General features: G+C 44.8%; 1 protein-coding gene across 2 annotated transcripts in view; it reads right to left on the bottom strand.

Annotated features, from left to right (window-relative positions):
- LOC132207708 (utrophin-like) overlaps positions 1 to 17,589 on the bottom strand; it is a 427,430-nt gene that overhangs the window by 56,887 nt on the left and 352,954 nt on the right. The gene's annotated exons all lie outside the window — the stretch shown is intronic.

The following is a 17,589-nucleotide window of genomic DNA, read 5'->3' as shown; positions in this document are numbered from 1 at the left end:
ATCTCAGGAGCACAAAAGCTGACGTTTCGGGCCTAGACCCTTCATCAGAGAGGGGGATGGGGAGAGGGCTCTGGAATACATAGGGAGAGAGGGGGAGGCGGACCGAAGATGGAGAGAAAATAATATAGGTGGAGAGGAGAGTATAGGTGGGGAGGTAGAGAGGTGATAGGTCAGTCCAGGGAAGACGGACAGGTCAAGGAGGTGGGATGAGGTTCAGAGGCAGAAAATGGAGGTGCGGCTTGAGGTGGGAGGAAGGGATGGGTGAGAGGAAGAACAGGTTAGGGAGGCAGAGACAGGCTGGGCTGGTTGTGTGATGCAGTGGGGGGAGGGGACGAACTGGGCTGGTTTTGGGATGCGGTGGGGGAAGGGGAGATTTTGAAGCTGGTGAAGTCCACATTGATACCATTGGGCTTCAGGGTTCCCAAGCGGAATACGAGTTGCTGTTCCTGCAACCTTCGGGTGGTATCATTGTGGCATTGCAGGAGGCCCAGGATGGACATGTCGTCTGAGGAACGGGAGGGGGAGTTAAAATGGTTCGCGACTGGGAGTTGCAGTTGTTTATTGTGAACCGAGCGGAGGTGTTCTGCAAAGCGGTCCCCAAGCCTCCGCTTGGTTTCCCCAATGTAGAGGACGCCACACAGGGTACAATGGATACAGTATACCAACTGCACCTCCCAGTCGCGAACCAATTTAACTCCCCCTCCCATTCTTCAGATGACATGTCCATCATGGGCCTCCTGCAGTGCCACAATAATGCCACCCCAAGGTTGTAGTGACAGCAACTCATATTCCGCTTGGGAACCCTGCAGCCCAATGGAATCAACGTGGACTTCACCAGCTTCAAAATCTCCTCTTCCCCCACCGCATCCCAAAACCAGCCCAGCTCATCCCCTCCCCCCACTGCAACCCAAAACCAGTCCAGCCGGTCTCCGCTTCCCTAGCCTGTTCTTCCTCTCACCCATCCCTTCCTCCTACCTCAAGCCGCACCTCCATTTCCTACCTACTACCTCATCCCGCCTCCTTGACCTGTCCGTCTTCCCTGGACTGACCTATCCCCTCCCTACCTCCCCACCTATACTCTCCTCTCCACCTATCTTCTTTTCTCTCCATCTTCGGTCCGCCTCCCCCTCTCCCCCTATTCATTCCCGAACCCTCTCCCCATCCCCCTCTCTGATGAAGGGTCTACACCTGAAACGTCAGTTTTTGTGCTCCCGAGCTGCAGCTTGGCCTGCTGTGTTCATCCAGCTTCACACTTTATTCTCTTGGATTCTCCAGCATCTGCAGTTCCCATTATCTCCTGGGGGTTACCATTGACTAGAAACTCAACTAGGCTTGGCACACAAATAGATTGGCTACAAGAGCACATCAGAGGCGAGGAACACTGTGGTGAATAATTTACCTCTTGACTCCCTAAAGCCTGTGCATCGTCGACAAGACACAAGTCAGGAATATGATGGAATACACCCTTCTCGCCTGGACAGGTGCAGCTCCAACACTGAAGAAACTTGACACCTTCCAGGACAAAGCAGCATGCTTGATTGGTCCCATATCCTTTCCCACGACTACTGACACTCAGTAGCAGCACTCTGTACTATCTACAAGATGCACTGCAGAAATTCACCAAAGACTCTCAGACAGCACCTTCCAAATCCACTACCAATTCCATCTAGGACAAGCATAGCAAATACATGGGAACACCACCACATGCCTGTTCCCCTCCGAGCCACTCAGCATCCTGACTTGGAAATATATCACTGTTTTTTTTTCCACTGTTGCTCGGTCAAAAGCCTGGAATTCCCTCCCTAACAGCATTGTGGGTCAACCTACAGCATGCGGATTGCAGTGGTTCAAGAAGGCAGCTCACCACCACCTTCCCAAGGGCAACCAGGGACGGGCAATAATGCTGACCCAGATAGTGATGGCCCACGTCCCACAGCTGAATAAAAATAAACATAAGAACACACACACAGTAACATGACAACGACTAGAAAATCTGTTTTTTTTTGTTTGCTTTCATGATACTTATTGTGGGAATAAATCCCAGCCAGATTAGCAAGAAGAATGTCCATGATTACATGTGGGATTTTTTGCATCGAGCTGAGAGGGTTAATGTTTCATCTTAATTACAATACCTCAGGCAGTGTAGCACCCTATATGTCGTCCCCTGCTGTGGGATTTGAACCCCTGAACTACCAGGCAATATATCTCATAAATTTCACTTCTGAGGGTAGGAGATAATAACTTGCAGAAACTATCCTGATGTATCAATGGATTTCCCCTTAGACACAGAATCTTTTCATCATGTTTGTGCAGAAATGACCAAGTTTCTGCATTCAAAGGACAAGCAACAGCTAACGCTGCTGGAGAGACTCAGAGAGAGAGAGAGAGAGAGAGAGAGAGAGAGAGAGAGAGAGCACCAAAAGATGAAAGCGCCATGTGAAGAAATTTCAGTGAGAAATGCAAAAACGTTCCAAATGAAAATTCAAACACAGAAAGCACAATTGCAGTATTATACTGAACGCTGAATTTAATGGAAGTGATGGACATTAAGCGAAGTTAAAAAACAACACTGAACGGTTTGTGTCTTGTATTTTATAGCTGTACTAGCATGATAGATTTTCATACAGCTCCTGGTCCACTATTAATTGGTGGGTTTTCAGTGATGGTAGCTATACCCATATTTAAAGCCCACCTCTAGCTGCCCGCAGTGAATTGTATTGAATTATTTATTGTCACTTGCAGTGAATAATACGGTAAGATACAGTGAAAAGCTCCAACTGTTTCCGCAATACAGTGCCATTATGGATTCTCTGAGAATAAAAAGAAAGTTTTTGTTCCACTGCCTCCAGGATGACTCTGAGCCGGCTCACCAAAGACATCTGCACTGCCAGCCCTCTCGCGCCGTCTTGCACCATCTGTGCCAGGTCCACCAACATAGGTGTCGCCACTCTTCACGAGCCTTGCCACGGGGCTCACATCACTGTCACCAAGTCCCGTGCTCAACACATAATCGCCCCACATACGGGAATTCCCGATTGCAATCCGTCGCCACCTTGCCAATAACCAGGGGTCCCTGCTCCAGGCCTGCAATCAGCGGTGCCTGCCCGCACTGCCACCTTGATGATGCCAGGAGTTCCCACTCTAGGCCCACCACATCTAGGAGTCCCTGGCTCTGCTGGCGACCACCTCGCCAAGAGCCTCGCTCTGGCTGCCTTCACCCAAGGTGTTGTCTTGCCGGTGCCGCCATCTTGAAGCGTGCACAGCAGCTGCTGGCCCCACGTGAGGACGTCCCTGATGCCATTGCCATGGTTTCTGACTGCCAGGAAGCAGCTGCCAGTCTTCACGTGGCCCGTGCTCACTGCAACGTCAATCCGGGTGACTCACACGCCAAAAAGATAATCCAGGAAAAAAAAGCAGAAATAAAAAGAATAAAAAGTGAAAGAAAACAGATGGGAGTGGGTGAGCCCCAGGCAAGAGCCCAGACACAACCCTGCTACTCCCTCCTACAAGCAGTGCAGTGGTTTCAGGCACTTGAAGAGTTTGAGTAACAGGCTGAGGTCCAGTTCCTGTTCCTATCTCAGCCAGAGATAACAAGGTGTAGAGTTGGATGAACACAGCAGGCCAAGCAGCATCATAGGAGCAGGGAAGCTGACGTTTTGGGCCTAGGCCCTTCTTCAGAAATTTATGAAGAAGGGCCTAGGCCCGAAACATCAGGTCTCCTGCTCCTATGATGCTGCTTGGCCTGCAGTGTTCATCCAGTTCTACACCTTGTTATCTCAGATTCTCCACCATCTGCAGTTCCTACTGCTTATGTCAACCATCTTGTGTGGAAATGTTGTTCACTGCAGAAAATACAACAAATGCAGACTAGCGTGGTGGCTTGCCTGACAGATATCAGGATGCCATTTAGGAGTTTGCGACAAACCAAAAGCTTTTGTCGTCATTTCCTGATGCCAGTCTGTTGTTTCCAGCATGCACTGAGAGACCACTTACTTACTGATTTTCAGTCATGAAGGAGCCACGGGTTTCCATGAAAGACACTTGGAACATTGAAGGCAACGCCAGGGGCTCATGTCTTTGGAGTGTTCTGCCAGTCATGTCTAAAATAGACCAGCAGGTGAAGCAAAGTGATAATGGGAACTGCAGATGTTGGAGAATCCAAGATAATAAAGTGTGAAGCTGGATGAACACAGCAGGCCCAGCAGCATCTCAGGAGCACAAAAGCTGACGCTTGGGCCGAGACCCTTCATCAGAGAGGGGGATGGGGTGAGGGTTCTGGAATAAATAGGGAGAGAGGGGGTGGCACACCGAAGATGGAGAGAAAAGAAAATAAGTGGAGAGGAGAGTATAGGTGGGGAGGTAGGGAGGGGATAGGTCAGTCCAGGGAAGACAGACAGGTCAAGGAAGTGGGATGAGGTAAGTAGGTAGGAGATGGAGGTGTGGCTTGGGGTGGGAGGAAGGGATGGGTGTGGTGCAGTCGGTGGAGGGGACGAACTGGGCCCAGTTTGTCCCCTCCCCCCACTGCACCACACAACCAGCCCAGCTCTTCCCCTTCACCCACTGCATCCCAAAAGTTTAGGGAGGCAGAGACGGGCTGGACTGGTTTTGGGATGCAGTGGGTGGAGGGGAAGAGCTGGGCTGGTTGTGTCGTGCAGTGGGGGGAGGGGACGAACTGAACTGGTTTTGGGATGCGGTGGGGAAACTAAAAAAAAATTATACAGGTTTTAATCAAACAGAGACACAAAAAAGGAGTGGGTTGGAGGTGACGTTGGTGGTAGGAAAGAGCTCAGAGGGGCAAAATCAAATGATGTTACAAAGGGGGAATTGGGCAGGTCTGACTCTACGTTGTGGATAAGTGATTGGAAGCTCATCTCAGAGTCACATATGACACCACCGAGTGCGCAAACAGGCTCCAGCCTCTGACAGACGCCAGGAAAAGGAATTTGTGGCCAGGAAGCGTAGTTTGTTTTGGGTTTGAAGATAACGGTTTGCAATACAGAATAGAATCACGACAAAAGGGAGTTGAAAAATCGAGCACAATATCGGATTCCTCATATAACGAAAATATAATAACAATGACGTGATTGCAAGCTTTCAGGATCTCTGCCATATATTCATTAAGTGGTAATGGAAAACAATGTTGCATTGTTTGGATACAAGTGCATTTTTACAGTAGAAACATTAGAAAAAAAATTATACTGCAATATAGACAGATTAGAGAGAAGTTAAAAATAGTCTTCTGAACTTAAGTTGATGAAAGCTCCGTTAAGCCGATGGTTATGGATCTGTGCCGTTCTTTGCATTAAATCTGTCAGTGCTGGAATTTCACAGAATCTCAAACAGGGCTTTGGGTCAGCTTGGATTGAGGTGAAGTCCAAGACAAATATACAGCTATTATCACAATTCTCCAGCACAAAATAGCCACGAAACATTTGGAAGCAAACAAGACCCCATTTTCTGTTGTCAAAATTGGTTCTGCACCAACAGAATATACAGATGCAAAGATGGCATTCTGAAAAGATTCAACACTGACCAGTGGGCCGTCTAAAAACTGGATTGAGGCCATTGGCTATTGTGTGTGAACAGTCCTTCCACCTCTCAGGAAGAAACTTGTGAAAACGGCAAAGGAAATGAGAATGCTTCTTGGCCTGTAGCAATGTAGAACCAATGAGATAAAGGAGAAAAATTGGGTTTCTGATATACAGCGGAAGGGGCAGTATGGTGACTCAGTGGTTAGGCCTCAAGTGCCAGAGACCCAGGTTCGCAGATGAGTGTCTGTGTGCAGTTTGCACGTTCTCCCTCTGTCTGTGTAGGTTTCCTCCAGGTGCTTTGGTTTTCTCCACAGTTCAAACAAGTGCAGGTTAGGTGGATTGGCCATGCTAAATTGTCCATAGTGCCCAGGGATGCGCAAGCTGGGTGGGTTAAACATGGGAAATGCAGGGTTACGGTGATAGGGGGTTGGGTTTGGGTGGGATACTCTTTGGGAGGTCAGTGAGAGCTCAATGGGTCGCATGGTCTGCTTCCATTCTGTGGGCATTCTACGAACTGAATTATCAGTGAGGAGGACCTGATCTTCAAACTTTACATGAGGTATACAAGATAATGAGAGGCATAGATAGAGTTGACAGCCAGAGACTATTTCCCAGGGCAGAAATGGCTAGCACGAGGGGTCATAGTTTTAAGCTGGTTGGTGGAAAGTATAGAGGGGATGTCAGAGGCAGGTTCTTTACGCAGAGAGTTGTGAGAGCATGGAATGCGTTGCCAGCAGCAGTTGTGGAAGCAAGGTCATTGGGGTCATTTAAGAGACTGCTGGACATGTATATGGTCACAGAAATTTGAGGGTGCATACATGAGGATCAATGGTCGGCACAACATTGTGGGCTGAAGGGCCTGTTCTGTGCTGTACTGTTCTATGTTCTATGTTCTATGTTCTATAAATCAAAACATCTTCTAGCCACACTCTGATAAATGAGCACATATCAGAAATCAGCATTTAGCATACAAGAGCAGCTACAGCTAAATGCATTGTTACTGTTGATTACTGGCTTTAGATATGTAGAAGTAGTACATCAAACAGATTTTCATGTAGGCAGTGTGGTATTCTGCAAAGCTGCATTTGGTCAGTTGATGAGGACACTACTTCTACAACCTTCTCTTAAACAAGCAGATCTCTGATCTCCTACAACTCAGGACTTGTGTGCAAGCCTTACTCCTTTGACCCATTGCTGGTCAAGCATTTAGCCATTTCCAACCTGAGGTTTGGAATTCATTCCAGAGACCTCTTTATCCCTGTCTCCTCCTATAAGATACTTCTCAAACACTTTCTTTCACTCAGTATGGCTCCCTGTTTGATTCTGCTCCTCTGACATGCCTTGGGGCTTGGTAGCTATGGCAAAGGCACTATACAAATGCAACTTTGATTACAGATGACAAGTGAATGTGAAGTGTACAGAATCTGTTAGTTCGTGCCAGTTTTAGCAGCTCTGCTGATAGGTTCCTAAAGATTAGCCCTTAGGATCATCCAGACACTTGACTGCATTTACTTAATCCTGGAAAGCATCATTTTGGTCCACTTATCAAGAACATTCACACTCGGAGAGAAACAAAAAATGTTGCCAAACCAGAAGTTTGTTGATTTAACAAAACAGAAATAAATCAAGAGTTAAAGAAAAATCTGCTCTCATAAAGACAGATCAGAATATCTGTTTATTTGACAATCATCCAGGACTCTAAGGGCAGAGATCTTCACCTCGTCATTGAGCTAGCTAGGAAAACACATTGCATTGAACGGAACTAATTACAATGGGAAACAAAAACACTTGTCAATAGAAGGGTGACAACTGATAGTCCGCATGTGACATTGCTGTGTTGCTGTTGCCAGGTCTATTTAAGTCACCGCAAACCTTTAGGCTCCTTGTGTCTTAGAAACAGCAGCAGCTTTCCTGAATAAAATACTACAAAGTCATTAGATTTCTGACAGCCTGGAACAGTAGCAAGGCCAGATTTGAAACAATAGCTGGTTGAAAATAGGCCACATAAGAATCGATGCATGAGGTTTTTCTGTACTTGGGATGAAAATCTAATGTCTCATTTAGTTAAAGAACAAAGCAAAACAAAGGTCATTTTAAAAAATTTCAAAATGCAATCAAAGTTCAACAATGAAGAGAAGGAACACTTGCACTCAAACAGGGAAGTTGGTGCTCAATCGTACAAATTTTGGTTTTGTGTGAATTATAATGGCACTTTTACTTCACACTTAATTTTCAACCTTTTGACTGAGGCGGTCAGTCATACACAGGAAAGTTGAGTTGTGTGTGCACGTGCTCCGTTTTATCTGTCCAGAAAATAAGAACAGGAGGCCATTCAGTCCTTGAACTTCTTCCACTGTTCAATTACATCATGACTGTTCTCTGATTTAACTCCAAAAGCCCAACTTGCTTCAATAAGACTCTTATAAAATCTCAATCACCTTCCAAACTGGTGATCACTACTATTTAGATAAACAAGGAGAACTGACTCATGGGAGCACCACCTTAAAATCACTCACTATACGTACTTGGAACTATATCGCTGCTTCTTTGCTGCTGAGTCAGATCCTTCAAACTCCCTCCCTGACAACACTGTGATGTCCTACACCACATCAAAAGCAGACGTTCAAGAAGGCAGTTCATGACCTTTTTCTCAAGCGCAGATAGGGATGAACAATAAATATGCATTCCAAACTCAAACAGACAAAAAGGATTGATCTCCCACCTCGATAGGTTTTGAGGGGAAGAGCTTTCCAATGCTTTCAGCAACCTTTGTTCAAGAAGTACGTCTGGAACAGCCTAGCTCTGATTTCAAGGTTACACGCTCCTTGAGCTGCAATAGGGTGAAACTGACATTGAGGGTCCTGAGCTCGCTGGGCCTGACATCAGTGAGTTCCAGCTGGTTTCAGAGCTCCATGTGTAGAAATTGCATTGTAAATGCATGTTTTGCAATGAGTTCGGAAACCACCCCATCTATCAGCATCACAGAGCACTTTCACTGCACAAACTGCCAGCAATTCAGCAAGGCAGCCCCTTTCGCAAGTTCAATAAACAATGATCAGCAAATGTCGACTTTGTCACCAACATCCCATGAGTTATTTTTTTACAAAAACACATTGCAAAACATTGAAATTTCTTTTACCAGGATAAAGATCTTTTACCGCATGACTGTCAACCGGAATTGCCACTGAACATATTCTTGGACTATAATCACACAAGATGTCCAAGTACTGGACTGTTTTCCTCTATTTCCAAAATTTGTTTAATTAAGAAATTGAAGTATTTAAAGAAACACCATTTTCAACATCCCTGGATTTTTCTCTCACAATTTTCAATCCTCAAGGAATTCCAGAGAAATCCGAGAAGGTTGGAAATCCTACTCTAAGCCATGTTGATTACAGTTCAGCCACATGAAGACCCACAGCAGAAATTTGCAATCCTGAGTAGACATCATCCTCAAATGCAGGGATAGCTGATGATGGTGACTAACAATGGTGGGCTTACAATGGAAGTTAGACAAGTACATGAATAAAAAAGGAGCAGAAGGACGTGCTGATAAAGTGAAGATGAGGAAGGTATGAGGACTCATACGAAGTATAAATAGCAGCTTACCCTAGTTGAGCAGAATGGCCTGTTTCTGTGCTGTAAATTCAACATAATTCTCCACAGGAGTCAGGAAATATATCCTATACGATGAAACATTGAGAAGGCCATGATGAGACTGAGCTGGCAAAAACCAATTCTATCATACTCCCATATTAAAAAAACCTGAAGAGTTCTGAGGAATGGTCACTGGACCCGAAACATTAACTCTGTTTTTCCCTTTGCAGCTGCTGCCAGACCTGCTGAGCTATTCCAGCATCTTTGTTTTTGTTCTATTATACCCTTTCTGGATAGAAACACAAAAAAATAGGAATAGGAGTAGGCCATTCAGCCCTTTGAGCCAGCTCTGCCATTATGATCGTGCTGGTCATCCAACTCAAGTACCCTGTTCCCTCTTTTAACTAAACTATCTCATCCCTTTCACTGCAGGAACTATGCTTGTCTCCTTCTTGAAAATATTCAATGTATTGGCCCCAGCTGATTTCTTTGGCAGTGAATTCCACAGGCTCACCACTCTCTGCGTGAAGGAATCTCTCCTCATCTAAGTCCTAAATGGCCTACCCATATCTTTACATTATCATTCCTGGTTCTGAACTCCCCACTCCTCAGAAATATCCTTTCTTGGGTTTACTCTGCCTATTCCAGTTAGAATTTTACAGGTGTTTCGGACGCACCCCTCCCCCGCCCCCCCACCCCCAATCTGCTGAACAGCACTGAATACAGTTCAAATTGATCTTGACTCTCTTCATACAACAATCCTGCCATCCCAGGAATCAGTCAATTTCAACCTCAACATTGGATTGAATATTTCATGGTATTATTTCAAGAAATTCAGTCGCAGTGCCCAAGTTTGAATACAGTGTAGGTCAATATTTTTCTCTCAGCTTTGCTTAACAATTCCAGATTATCAGAGGGTATTTGGGATGTTTTTGTCTGCACAATGATATTGGGGCTACAAGAGTTAAAGTGTGGGGCAGGCTGCAAAAACTTGGCTTAATTCCCAAATTTAGAAGATTAGGGAGTTTACAAATTGATCTGCTTAAAATGATTTGATGAGGTATATGAAGAGAAACTATTTTTTTCTGGTCATACAGTCTGAAATAAGGGAATATAATGTTAAACTTAGAGCTAGGCTGTTCAGGCTGATGTCAGAAAGCATTTCTTCACCCACTGCAGAGTTGAATCCTGAAATTGGGACCTCACCCCCACCAACTCAAACCCCCTCAAAAAGCTGTTAAATGTGAGGATCAACTGAAAATCTCAAATCTGAGTTTATTTATTTCGGTAAGGGTAGTAAGGAATACAGAATCAAGTTAGGAAATCTATTTTTTTTTAATTCATTCACGGGACCTGGGAATCTCTGGCTACATTAACATTGATTGTTCATCGATAATCACCTTTGACTACCAGCGAAGGTAGTGAGAAGCATTTTTTGAATCATTGCATGTTCTGAAATGTAGAAACACCACATGAAAGGTATTTCCAGGATTTTGCCCCAGTTGACAGTGAAGGAATAATGATAAATATTTCTGAGTCAGGATCATGTGTGACTCGGAGGGGAACCTGCAGGTGGTGGTGATCCTATGTATCTACTGGCCCAATCCTTCGAGCTGGGAGAGGTCGCAGATTTGGAAGGTACTGTCAAAGGAGCTATAGAGAGTATTTCACTGCTTTTTCCACATGGTAGCTGTCACTGTCCATCCTGTGGTTGGAGGGCATGACTGTTGAAGTTGGTGGATGGGGTACCAATCAAGTGGGTTGTTTTAGCTGGGCTGGAGTCACACTGCTCAAGTATTGTTGGGGTTATACTAATCAAGACAGTGGCCCCAGTTTGCTGTCAGCTGTTTGGATGTGCTGGGAAAGCAGAGCTTAGAGCTGATTTGTTTCTGGGCTGACCTTAGCTCTGTCTATCACTGAATGGCATGCAAGTAGTCCCATGTTGTGGCTTCACCAGGTTGACACCTCATTTTTAGGTATGTCTGGCATTGCTTCTAGCATGTCCTCCTGCCCTTTTCACGGAAGAAGGGTTGTTGCCCTAGTTTGATGGTAAGGGTAGAGTGGGGGATATGTCTGGATGTGATTATGTAAGAGTAAAATTCCGCTGCTGTTGATGCCCCTTCTGAATGCCCAATCTTGAGCTGATGCCCCTTCTGAATGCCCAGTCTTAAGCTGATGCCCTTTTGGAATGCCCAGTCTTGAGCTGCTAGATGTGTTTGAAGCCTGTCCCATCTACCATGGTGTTAGTGCCACATGACAAAATGGAGGGTACACTCAAAGCCAAAACAAGACTTTGTCTCCGCAAAGACTGTGCAGTGGTCTCTCTCACCAATACAATCAGGGACAGACACCTCTTGGTGAGAACAAGATCAAATAGATTTTTCCCTCTTGTTGGTTCTTTCAGCACCTGCCGCAGATCCAGTCAAGCAGGCTCATCCTTTCAGACTTGACCAATTCGATCAGTAGGGTACTTAATGAAACAGTCCAGAGCAGAGTTAGTAGTGAAGTCCCTCACCCAGAGAGCCCTGTGTGCCTTTAACAACCTCGATGCCACCTCCAAGTGATGTTCAACATGGAGCAGCTGTGGCTTTGAGTGTACCCTCCATTTTGTCATGTGGCACTAACACCATGGTAGATGGGACAGGCTTCAAACACATCTAGCAGCTCAAGACTGGGCATTCCAAAAGGGCATCAGCTTAAGACTGGGCATTCAGAAGGGGCATCAACAGCAGCGGAATTTTACTCTTACATAATCACATCCAGACATATCCCCCACTCTACCCTTACCATCAAACTAGGGCAACAACCCTTCTTCCGTGAAAAGGGCAGGAGGACATGCTAGAAGCAATGCCAGACATACCGAAAAATGAGGTGTAGGTAGTAATCAGTGGGATGTTTCCTTGCTCATGTTTGATTTGACGCCATCAGACTTCATATGGGCTAGAATCAAAACCAGGGACTCGCAGGGTAATTGCTTCTTGGCTGTAGTTTCTGTGCTTCCATCTCTGTCAGGTCTGTCCTGTTGGACCGGGCACACCCAGGGTGGTAATGGTGGTGTCTGGGTTATTGTCTGTCCGGTATGACTCAGTGAGCATGAGAATGACAGGTTGTCGATTGCCTCGTTTGTGGAACAGCTCTCCCTATTTTGGTGCAGATTTTAATAAGGAAGGCTTTGCAGCGTCAGGGGGTGTTAGGTTTACCATTGGTTTGACGCTGACCAGTCAGTCAATCTACTTTAGTCCCTTTGTATGGGCTTTGTAGTAGTTTGACTGGCTTGCCGAGCCATTTCAGGGGGCAGTCAAGAGTGAACCATATTGCAATGGGTCTGGAGTCACATGTAAGCCAGTCCAGGTAAAGACAGCAGATGTCGTATCCTAAAGGACACTGGCAAACCAGCTGAATTTTCATGACAATTAGCAATAATTTGATTGCTGCCATTAGTCTCTTTTTTATCTCCAGATTTTATTGAATTAAAATTTCACCATCTGCTGCCTTGGGATTTAAGGCCAATCAACCTTAATCTGACTGCATAATAGCACCAGCTTTAGAATGATGTGTCTTCTAGATATGATATGGTCTGAGTGCTGTCCTATATGTTAGCTCACATAACATATACCACAAAGACTGGGTACTCCTTGAGACAGATGTCTTGAAGTTCATTAACAACACTAACTATTTACACTGCTATAGCATCTCGTACTCATAGTCTGGTTTCAGTGCTTATTGATGTTACTACAAATTACATGCACGTAGCTGACTGAACATGCCAGACTGACCTAATTGTCTGAGAGCTTGACTGAAGGTGAGGTGGGTATCTTTATGCAAGAGTGTTACACATGATGTCAAGTAACTGTTTTAAAGGTACACTGCCTGTCTGCGCTGGAATCTCTGTAATAACAAACAGAAAAGCTGATTGGCCTACACCAGTTCATATGTCAGACAAGGAAAGGCAGCAAGTTAGCCATTATTTGAAGTTTTTTAGTCAATATGCATCTAGCAGTGCAGTGTAGGCACAGCCATCATACAAAAGCAGTGTTGCACTCCAGTATCCCACAAAGTCTTTAACAGGCTGGTAGAGCTTATAGGCACCACTGCAAAGTATTTAATTTCCATCAGATGGTGTCCTTTCAAGTGCAAGAATTTGTTTGCAGACCATCAGTCAAACCTGGCTGTTAAAATTATCCCCATTACTACAAAACACCAATTCTGCAACACTCTTTAAAAGAACTACTGAGGTGGGAGATCAGCATTTATTCATAGTGATAATGGGAACTGCAGATGCTGGAGAATCCAAGATAATAAAATGTGAGGCTGGATGAACACAGCAGGCCAAGCAGCATCTCAGGAGCACAAAAGCTGACGTTTCGGGCCTAGACCCTTCATCAGAGAGCATTTATTCAAACATCTGTTTAAGGTCACGAGTGAGCCGAGTCGAAAAACATCAGGCTCCAAGGTTGGGTACACATAATTCTATGTTTCTTCCCAAATCTGTCCTCCCCGCTACGTCTGCAAAACTATAATTATTCTTGGCATTTAAAAGCCGGAAGAAAAAAGAGTGGTGTTTAGAAAGGTGGGGGGACGGGGGGGGAGAAAGAGGGAGAGCTGCACATCTGATTTGTCATGAAAGGAGAAGCTTCAATTTGTAATTAGATTCAGTGACAGCAGTCGCAAATATGACCATTCTTATCAACAACTCCTCAAGTCAATTAGCTGTAGAGAGCTCTTTTCCAATCGAGTGCTGGGGAGAAAGAGTGATAAAAAGCTGCTTCATTAAAAAAAGGACAGAATTTTACTAGCCTGCCAGAGAAGAGTGGACTCACCTCTTAAAGGAACAATGGCAAACATGGACAGATGATTTTTTTTCAGGCAACTTTAGTTCGTGGGAGTTGTCATGTATTAGAGTGTCATCCCAAACCCTGCAGTAGGTACATTTTTGTTTATTTAAAAATATAATGCTGCTTTATTTGAAATGAAATGTCTGTGTGGATTTCCTCCAGGTGCTCCAATTTCCTTCCACAAGATGTGCAGGTTAGGTGGACTGGCTATTCTACGTTGCCCATAGTGTCCAGGGGTGTGTGGGCTAGCCATGGGAAATGCAGGGTTATAGGGATAGGATGAATTGGGTGGGATGCTCTTTGGAAAGTCGGTGCAGATTCACTCGGCAGAATCTTGTAGGGATTCTATGATTCTAGGAAATTCCAACAAAAGTGAAGTTGTGGTTGATCTGAAGTCAAGGACAATGATGTTGTTGTCAGCAAATATGGCTGCAAGAGAAGTCACCCTTTAAAATGAAATAGCCTTTCTGCCAGCATGAAGCTTATTTCTGAATAGAGCAATTAAAACTAATAGCAAACTTGCATAAGTATTGCTTAAGAATGTATTTCTTCAGGAGGGAAGTTTCAAATTGACAGTGTACTTGGCAACATTTCTCAGAAATTATTATGTTTTCTATATGCCAGGATGTCTCAGCTGAGAAAAGGAAAGGCTTTCCAGACCTTGCATCTTGTACCAATATCAAGCACTCCTAGGTCAGGTAGAATATGGGTTGATAGTAGGGAATTGGTCCCATACTGAAAATGTATGACATTATCCATCACATGAACTATTGTTTTAGAGATTCTAAGACTGCCAATGCCGTGCCAAGTAATTCCAAATCAGAATTACAGCAGCAATGGTTTACTTTATGTGGACCAATGAATAATCTAATTGCATATATTTGGTGGTTTTCACCACTGTTCTTTTTCAACTAGCATCCTATCCTCCCCATCTGAAATAAGCATCAACCAAATGCACCAAAATGGACCACATCAGCTGAATAGTTAGTTTCTATGCTGTAAAAATCTATGTAAATGTTAAATCACTCCATTCCCTATTTGTGGGATCTTTCTGTGCATGGGTAGCCACCAGCTTTGTCTACGAATTGTCATTGTACTGTAAGATGATCTACTCTAAGAGTTACTTTGAAGGATTTCTGAGGGCTAGGCATGTTTTTTTTCCTTCGAAACTGGCTGGCTCGATGGAAGACATTGGAACATATTCATTGGCTTCCATCATTGTAAAAGATTTCTGACTTCCCATTGCTCACTGAGGACAACTAGTGGCAGAAACTCAGTGCTGCAGCTTTAGCACAGCACTCCATGTGATCTTTCCCAAAATGATCTGAAATGTTGAGGCCACAAGTTCTGAGGTAGGAATGATATTCACAAAGTTCTGACCATGTTCTATCAACTGTGTGCCTATTCTAACAGTTTCCTGTTCTCACAGGCCACCCAACAACTCACAACTTCCCCCAATGACCCCGCACCCATACATGCCTCACAGAGGGGATGCAAGATGTTTTAGGCCTCAAAATGGGTCACAGTGGCAAGATGTTTAAGGAGCACTGCCTCATTGGATCCTAACTCAGTTCCCAGTGTGTACACCAGCCACAGACTCCAGTTTTAGACAAATGTGGCTATCTGACATCACTATTAATATGGCACAGTGGCTCAGTGGTTCGCACTGCTGCCTCACAGCACCAGGGACCCAGTTCAATTCTAACCTCTGGCAAATGTCTGTGTGGAGTTTGCACATTCTGCCCTTTGTCTGCGTGGGCTTCCTCTAGGTGCCCCAGCTTCCTCCCACAGTCCAAAGATGTGCAGGTCGGGTGGATTGGCCATGGTAAATTAAGACCGTAAGACCATAAGACATAGGAGTGGAAGTAAGGCCATTCGACCCATCAAGTCCACTCCGCCATTTAAATCATGGCTGATGGGCATTTCACCTCCACTTCCCTGCACTTTCCCCGTAGCCCTTGATTCCTTCTGAGATCAAGAATTTGTCGATCTCTGCCTTGAAGGCATCCAACGTCCTGGCCTCCACTGCATTCCATGGCAATGAATTCCACACGCTCACCACTCTCTGGCTGAAGAAATGTCGTCTCATTTCAGTTTTAAATTTACCCCCTCTAATTTTAAGGCTGTGCCCACCGGTCCTAGTCTCCCCACCTAACGGAAACAACTTCCTAGCGTCCACCCCTTCTAAACCACACATTATCTTGTAAGTTTCTATCAGATCTCCCCTCAACCTTCTAAACTCTAATGAGCACAATCCCAGGATCCTTAGCCGTTCACCATATGTTAAACCTACCATTCCAGGGATGATCCGTGTGAATCTCCGCTGGACACGCTCCAGGGCTAGTATGTCCTTCCTGAGGTGTGGGGGCCAAATTGTCTGTCGTGTCCAGAGATGAGCAGGCTTCGTAAATGCTGGGTTACAGGGATAAGGCAGGTGCGATACTCTGCAAAGAGTTGGTGCTGACCTGATGGGCTGAATAGCCTCTATCAGTACCGTAGGGATTCTGTGGTATCAATTACAAAACTTACACTTCTAAGGGGTTAAGTACAGTAGCTATCTTGAGTTGGACAAGGGACTGAAATTTTGTGCCATTCTATTTTCAAGGAACTGCCAGAAAACCAGCCCCATTTTACCTCAGTACCAATCACAGACATTAATGCTTTGCTCTGACATGTTGAAAGAACAAATCAAGTCCTGCTCGGCCCTCTGCAAGTATAGGCAGAATGGTTTTGATCCAGATAGGGAGACCCAGAAACAGTCCAGGGTTCGTTGTTTTGACCATACAGTGGTCTATTCTTTTCTTTAGGTTTTGTCAAATTTTGATGTAACTGGGTGCCTTGCTAAGCCATCCCAGAGAGCAGGCACCCATCGCTGTGGGTATCAAGTCACAAGCAGGGGGCAAGTGACCAGCTAAGAATAGCAGTTAAAGGGTACTAGTGAACCAAATGAGTTTTCACAACATTCAACGTGGTTGCCACTAATTCCATTTCAGTTACTGCCATGGCAGGCTTTGAACCAACGACCTCAGTACATCGCCCTCGTCCTCGGGACTCCTCAGACAGTAAGACTGTCTTCGCCTTGCCGCCTCCCCATTTTCTCAGCACTTCTGTATGATGATGCTTGGCATAAAGGATCCCATGGCTGCTGTTGTCAAGTTTTTCCTGGTATCCTTGCTATTACTGGGATCTTGCTGTGTGCAGCCCTGTCAACCTACATTTCCTCCATCACAACCGCACCTACACTTCAGAAGTGTCTCTTAGGTTGTAACACATCCCAAAATCATGAAATATGCCAAATAAATGCAAGAATTGTCATTTTTTCATCTTTTTGTATAAGGCTAAAACCATGATAAAAGTAAAAGTAGAGGCAAGCTCAAATTAACTTAAATACAAAAGGTTCTGACTACTAGAAGCCACATTGATGCATTGATTAAAATGAATGGCTAGGTCATCAAGCAATAAGGTGAAACACACAAGAATCATGGAGCCAATTAAATTTGTGTTGCATGTGTGACAGGGTCACGGGATCATAACACACTCCTTTACAATGGGCACATATTTCACAGAATGTTACCCGATCAAAATAAGTCAATTTTTTCTCAGATTGATGCTGCATATAATTAACA

This window comes from Stegostoma tigrinum, unplaced genomic scaffold (genome assembly GCF_030684315.1).
Source record: "Stegostoma tigrinum isolate sSteTig4 unplaced genomic scaffold, sSteTig4.hap1 scaffold_127, whole genome shotgun sequence".
NCBI lineage: Eukaryota > Metazoa > Chordata > Chondrichthyes > Orectolobiformes > Stegostomatidae > Stegostoma > Stegostoma tigrinum.
The sequence above is the reverse complement of the archived record's forward strand: the minus strand, read 5'-3'. Positions and strand labels throughout refer to the sequence as shown.